Source organism: Humulus lupulus, chromosome 3, assembly GCF_963169125.1.
Source record: "Humulus lupulus chromosome 3, drHumLupu1.1, whole genome shotgun sequence".
In the NCBI taxonomy this organism is placed as follows: domain Eukaryota; kingdom Viridiplantae; phylum Streptophyta; class Magnoliopsida; order Rosales; family Cannabaceae; genus Humulus; species Humulus lupulus.
In genome coordinates this window covers 134,888,674-134,896,384 of record NC_084795.1, presented here as the reverse complement: position 1 = coordinate 134,896,384, position 7,711 = coordinate 134,888,674, and positions in this window count along the sequence as shown.

The window sequence follows — 7,711 nt, the reverse complement described above, 5'->3', positions numbered from 1 at the left end:
CTCATGTGGGTTTGTGCTCCCATGCACTACCATCGCCATAGGTTATGGCGGTTTCATGAATGTACAGAGGGACATTTTATAACATTCCCTTGCTTCTTTCTGTTCCCCTTTCACACTCGCTACTCCTCCAGGAGTTGGGAATTTAATGGCCAAGTGGTGCACTGAGGTTATCGCCTTCAATTCTCTCAGGGAGGGTCTCCCTAATATCGCGTTGAAGGCCGAGGAACAACTTACTATGACAAAGTTTGTCATTACAGTGGTTTGTCTGGGCAGCTCTCCCATGGTGAGGGCTAACTCGATTGTACCCAGGGGCTGTATTGAGTCTCCTATAAACCCATACAGGGAGGTGTTGCAGGGCTTTAAGTTCCTGATGCCCAATCCCATCTTCTCTACAGCCGAGCGATATAGGATGTCTACGGAGCTCCCATTGTCTACCAGAACCTGATGGACCTTCATGTTGGCCAGTTGTATACTTAAAACCAAGGGGTCATTGTGAGGAAAATGCACACCCCGTGCGTCTTCTTCGGTGAAGGTTATTGAGTCATTTTCCCCTTTAAAGTTTTTTAGGGGTCATTGTTCTAAGCTTAGCATGCATGGGGGTGGACTTTGTCTAACCTCCTTGGCATATCTATCTCGCCCCTTTCTCGATTCTCCAAAGAATCCTAGTCCTCTGAAGATCGTCCTCACCTTTCCTTGGACCTCTGGGGCTACATCACGTGCTCATGGAGAGGGTTGTCTACCATCTGGTCTTTCATTTTCTCTTTGGAAGTATCTGCCCAAGTGCCCCCTGCGTATGAGTTCCTCTATTTCCATCTTTAAATGAGTGCATTCTGCTGTGGTGTGCCCAGTGTCTTTATGATACTGACAGTACTTTTTGCGGTCTCTCTTTGACTAATCTCTCTTCATTGGTGGGTTTCTTATGAAGGGAACCTGATTCTCGTTTACTATGAAGATATGCTACCTAGTATGTGTTAGGTCAGTGTAGAAGGTGTGGGATGTTTGCCTAGGATTTCCTCTGTGTTTGTGCTTCCTCTAGCGGTCATCTCTTGGGCCTTCGTACACCCTTTTCTTTTTTGCGTCATTCGAACCTTCAGGGGCTAAGGATGCCTTCAGGTTCTCATGGTCGTCTTCGACACGAATGTACTTTTGTGCCTGTTCGTAGAAATCATCTAAGTCAGTGACCTACCTTTTGAGCATATTATCCCAAAGCTTAATGCCTGGGTGCACTCCAGCTATGATTGCCATCTTGAGTTCTCCCCTGATCAGGCTTCCCACTTTAGCCGCCTCCATGTTGAACCTATGGATGTAGCTCTTCAAGCTTTCTCCTTCACATTGCTTTATATTAGCGAGGCTAGTGCCCGGCAGGGTATAATCGCGTACGACATGATGTTGTTGGAGAAACTCATCGGAAAATTGTTGCCACAACCTAATGGTCCCTGGCCTCAGCCTCTTGAACCACTTGTATGCAGGCCCCTTCAGTGTGGCCGCGAAACAGTGACACCTTGCTCTGCTATTGATTTCTCTCAGCTTCATTAAATCGTTAAAGGCATCCAAGTGGTACTTGGGGTCTGAGGTGCCCTCATATGGGGTCATATGAGGTTCTTTAAAGTTAGCCGGGAGTCGTTCCAACTGGATTTCTCGCATGAAGGGTGACTCATAGTCGAACTCTTCATCGGTAATGTGCCCCCTAGACACTGTGATGATCTTGCTCTGAAGGCTCCTCATCTCGGTGTCTAGCTCCTACCTCCTCCTATTCAAGGAGTCCCTCAGCTCGGTTGGGTTGGCCTTTTTCTTCTCTCTACCCTATAGAGGGGCCATAAGAGGTGTTTGTAATGCCCCAAAATCCCTAATGAGGTTTAATGGTTGGATAAGTAGGTCGGGAGGGCCATAATTGATTTATTATGCCATTAAATGATTATGCGCATGTTTATGTGAATTATATTATAATATGATGTTAAATGCATGCATGTGGATCCACATTTGATCACAGGGGCATTTTGGTAATTTGACCCGTTGAGGGCGTAATTGTATATTTTCATGCATGTTGGTGAACTATTGTTGAGGCCACATTATAATCTGGATTTGTTCGAGCCATTCGACATGAGACGATCTTTGAGTGCAAGTTAGCGGCTTGGTCATAACGGGATTATGTTCGGGGCTTGGGGTGAGTCTCGGGGTAATTTGGTGATTAGAACGTTACCGGGAAGTAAAGGGTAATGAGATATGATTCATCGGTATTTGAGAATATTGGGAATAACGGGAATTGGAGAGCGTTAATTATGATTAACGAAACAGGCAGGAAAGGACAATTTTTCCCTTGGAGGATGTTTAGAGTTTTAATTAGGCTTAGGGGAAATAAGTTCTTTTCACCCTAAGGATATATATTAGCCATTGAAGGATGTAGAACCTTATCAAAAACAGAGTAAGCTTCTTCTCTCCCGTACATCATTTCTCTTCCTTTTTCCTTTGGATTTTTAAGCTTCTTTTGAGGATTCAAGCTAAGGAAGTGGACCTTGAGGGCTTAGAGTTGTGTTCCACCATTGAAAAGGGTTCTAAACTGAGCTTGAGGTAAGGCACTGACTCATTAGTCAGAATCGGCAATGGTGTCAGTAGTAACTGTGAAGCTGTGACTCATTAGTCAAGTTCGGCAGTGGTACTGAGCACTAGTCGTATGGTATTGACTCATAAGTCAAGAACGGTCATAGCGTGTTTAACGCAAGCCGATAAAGATTAGATCTAATTGACATCAGCATTGAATGACTCATCATGAGCATTAATGCCAGACTGACCTCAAGTTCGATGAAAACTAAAAGCGCTTGTTTGGCCAATGGCTAGTCACTTAGAGCCAGGGCCAGAAGGTCCAGGTGACTGCATCGTCACATGGCTATGGGTGCTGAGCCCACATTAGTGACCCACTCATCTGGTTTAAGCTAGTGACTTACTCATCAGTCACTCATCTATTTAAGCTAGTGACTTACTCATCAGTCACTCATCTGGTTTACATTAGTGACTTGCTCATCAATCACTCATCTGATTAGGGCTATAAGCCCCATCATGGTTAACAGAACCTCAAAGTGTTATTCACTCATCTGTTCAGGGCTATAAGCTTTGTATGATTAGCATGATCATTATTTGATATTATATATATGCAGTAATGAGTTTTCTTGCCAAGCCTTGGCTCAAGGGTGCTATGTGGTGCATGTAAAGGGAAACAAAAGCTCACCCAACCTTGAGTGGAGAGCTTAGGTGGTGATGTGTACATATGCGACTGCTTAACCACCACGACCAAGGAGCTTCTTGGAGGAACTAGGGGGTTAACCCTATTTTTGCCGCTTAGGTCAGCGGGTTGTAATTTTTACACTGTAATGACAATTTTGGATTGTAAATAACTTGTAAATGTTTTTTATGGGCCCATGAACAGTTTTATGTTTTAAATAAAATATATCATTTCCTTTTGATCGGTTTTCACCTTAGCCTGTTAATAATACCTAGATGCATGTTTATAACCAAAGAACTCAATTAGCGAGTTAAGCACGGTTCAAAGCTCACAGTAACGGTCTTGGAGTACCCAAGGCATTACAGTGTCGTCCTTACTTCTGACCTCCTCCCATTGAGCTTTTTTCTTAGGCCAGGCAGCGCCTCCTTAGAGGCGACTTCGGCTTCGCTATGAGGGTTAGCGTTGTTCTTCTGCCCTAGCCTCTGGGGCTGCTTCGCTTGTCTGGGATGTTCATTTTGCTTTGTCTGAGGGGTATTACTAGTGGAGAGCGAGTCCTCCCATCATCCACATGGACTATGGTTTCTCCACCCTCTTGGCCTTTCTCCTTTCGTCTAGGAAAAGGCATGCTTGATTTTCCATGTAGTAGGCCATTCAACACCTCTTACATATTCTCTAAGGTGGTTTCTAGCCTTTGGTTCTTCTGGTGTAACTCGTGTATCTCCTCTTTGTAAAATCGAGACCTAGAGCTCGAGTTATGGAATGCACTCTAGGGCTATTGTCTAGCCTACGCGTGGATGGACCCGGATCTTGTCAGCCGGAGTTCGGCACCTGCGATGCCTTTGGGACGAAAATTCTCTGGCATCTCTCGTGGGAGTAGCCGCTGGTCTTGAATGGTTCTCATCAGGCTGGACAGCTGGGGACGAAGCCTCTCTTTCATCTCCAGGAACCATGGGCTCCTTTGATACAATCACATTTTCGGGTGGCAGAGGATTCTTCATGGAGGCCTTTAGCTGATCTCCGTCGAGGTGGAGCTTCTCCTCTCGTGGTTCTCTCAGTCGCTTAGAGCATCTTGGCATCTTTCTCTGCCAGAATCAATGGAAGAATAGTGGTTTGGCACTTATCCTTCCCACAGACGGCGCCAAACTGTTGACGGTAAGAACTCGTCAACTAAGTTAGATCAAGAACTTCGTGAGTTGTAAAAGAAGTAGATTCAAATCAAATGAACTTCAAGCAAACTTTCTTATGATTTCAAGAACACAAAATGTAAATGCTAAAATTTTAGAATGAAAAATAGAGAGAACGTAGAGTGTCTATTTCCATTAAAAATGAGTGGTTACAAAATTCTCCCCCAAAAATTCCCCCCTTTCTCAGATGAATGGAGGTCATATTTATAGTAGAGCACTAATGATTCTTCGTATATTGTGGTCCCTGGGGACACAACCCTGCATATGCAATTTACGGGTGGTAGTGGTGCCAAGAGCGTGGTGGTCGGTTCTAGTACATGCCAAGAGTTTGTTGGAGCACCTCAACCTCGGTAACTGGATGTACCTCCACCACTTGTTTAGTACGAGTGTCAGAGATTGGCTGATGAGGACCACATTAGGTACCTTACTCGTACGACCAATACTTGTCCGACATGGGTACCTAGTTCATACCATGTGTTCTCCAGGCTTGCACGTACCTGATCAAACATACTACGTACTCATGCCTTGTCCTCCTTGGTCTTAGTTAGGTCATTTTGTCCTTGTTGCCCATACCTCCTAACACTTGACAAGGCTGAGGTATGGCTCCCTTTGTGGAGTTTGTTGTGAACAAATTATTGTGCTCAAGCATGATTTTTCAAATGAAGGATCCCCCACCAGTGGCATGAGGCTCAAGTAATGAGTCTCAGCCTCATCAACACAGTCGGTATCACTAAGTGAGGCAATAGGGGTGCAAGGAATTTCGGCATGAGACGCTTTGGTGAAAGGCGTATGGGTGCGAGGACGTCTAGCGAGGCGGTGGTCTCACGAGGCCCATGGACAAGGGGCACTCGATCGCGAGGTGCTTGCGTCTTCAGCTAGGTTGGAGCTTCGTGGGGTGCAAGGGTGCATGGAACCTGGTCGCAAGACCTTCTGGTGTTCAGCAAGGCAGTGGCTTCGCGAGGCGCAAGGGTGCGCGGCACCTGGGTGAGGCGCAAGGGTGGGCGACACCTGGGCACGAGACCATCTAGTGTTCAGCAAGGCAATGGCTTCGTGAGGCGCAATGGTGCGCGACACCTGAGCGCGAGACCTTCTGGTGTTCAGCGAGGCAGTGGCTTCGCGAGGCATAAGGGTGCGCGACACCTAGGCAAGGAGCAAGGGTGCGCGACACATGGGCGAAGCACAAGGGTGCGTGGTACTTGGGTGCGAAACCTTCGGGTGTTCAGCGAGGTGATGGCCTCGTGAGGCACATGGACGCCTGACACATGGGTGTGAGGCGAAGGCCTCACAAGGCCCAGGGGCGCGGGACACACAAGGGTGTCGTGAGCCTTTGAATCTTCAGCAAGGCAGAGACTTGCGGGGGACATGGGAGTGTTGGCTAGAATGTGGTCTCGTGAGACCTATAGGCCTAAACCCTATAGAATGACTAAGTGACCCTTAGCCATGTATTTCAACTAGGGATCAAAGATTTTTTCCTTGGTGGATTTTTGGCATCCACAGTATGAATCTTTTTAAATAAAAATCAACAGTTCCTTTGACCAAGATTTTTAACCATAACCCTTGACGTTAACCTTAGTTAAATGTTTATATCCAAATGACTTGATTAGCAAGTCTAACACAATTTGAAATACACAGTGTAACGGTCCTTGATTAGGAGGACGTTACATCCGATGCCTGATTCCTAACAAGTACAGTGCTATTAAGCTTATTAAAAAACCCTGGATACAACCAGGTCCACGGCCTGATTCTTAACAGGTATGATGCAATTAAGTGAGAAAAATCTTGGATACAACTAAGATATCGATAAAATTTATCCCGGTCTAAAGTTAACCCCTAAGATTTCGAATGTACAAAAATCTAAGGATTCACAAACATGAGAAGAAAAAAATAGACTAAGGGGAATACAAATAGATCACGAGTTAGATATATATTAAAAAATATATTGTTACCTCAAGGAGAAAAAACATCGACCTAAGCCTAAAGGCAATTGTTTTTGGTCCCAAGGGACTTAATTACAGAAGCATAAATATAAAAAAAAAACACTAAATCACTGGGGTCCGTCGACTCACTCAGAAGAGTTCACATCCTCGCCATCTCCCTTGGCAGTGTCATAAGCTTCGACAGTCTCCGAGGGTTCTTATGGTTCCCATAACTCGGTTTGCATAAAGGAGAATTTTTCGTCCTGGTTGAAAGCCCAACGACGATAACGCATCTCCTCCATTTGAGTCGATGACTCCACAGCCTCCTCTTTGGCTTTGGCCTCGACCTTATCAAGCTTCTTTCTGAGCCCCTCATTCTCCGCCTACAGCTGGTCCAATCGACGACTTACTTCTATGACCTGATTCTTGGCAATCCACTCGCCTTCTTGGGAAGCAGTCACGGCAGCCTTTGCAAACTGCTTGCTCTCCTAGGGGGAAACCAGGGCAGCTTTGGAAGACTGTTCGCCCTCTTGGACAGCGCTCAGGGCGGCTCGGAGCTCCTCATCCCTAGCTTTAACCCGAGAAATTCCTTATAATTGAGCTAGGACAAACTGCAAAAGGATAAGGCAAGTCAAGAATAATTAAAAAAAAAACTAAGGAGAAAAAGAAAAATAAAAGTTGGAAAGGTGAGAACGAATCACTGTGAGGTTCATCCCCATAGCAGATTCGAGAACGTCCTCAAGAGTACGCTCATCTATATCCCTCAAGTCTTTGGCGTTGGCTATGTAAGCATGGCCAACCATATGGCTTGCCATCTCATACACAGTACCCCGAAATGCCTCGGGGATCCTAGCCAGGTCGAGTGGCTTAACTGGGATCTGGATGGTGGGAGCCTCGCCTTGGATCACTTGAGGCATCGAGGGAGGTACAGGCCGAGGAAGAGGAGGCAGAGCTTGATGAACCCTGACTGTTGTCACATGAGCTAAGGGGAGGGATTTTTGTGGCTGCTCCCGGGTGGAGCTGACACCTTTGTCTTTAGCTAGAGACTTGCCAGTAGCCCCAGTCTTGGGAGTTTGTTTCTTTATTAGTCTGGCCCTTTTCACCACAGGACTAGCTCCGGTCCCGCTGGCCTTAAAAGCACCCCTCAAACCAGGGGCATCTGGCAGCTCCATCTCTTCGCATGAAAAAGAACGAGCAGAAGGTTCAAATATAAGAAATAATTATTCAAAGTAATATAAAGACAAGAAAAAGACCAAGAACCCTACCATCCGAGCAAGGGGAGGAATCTACTACGAACGGCTCGGGGTTATGGACTGGGTTAGGAACAACCTCTAACTTTTGGATTAATGGAGGTGGGGGAGAATCTAAAATTATTACCTCCTAGGTCCTAGGAG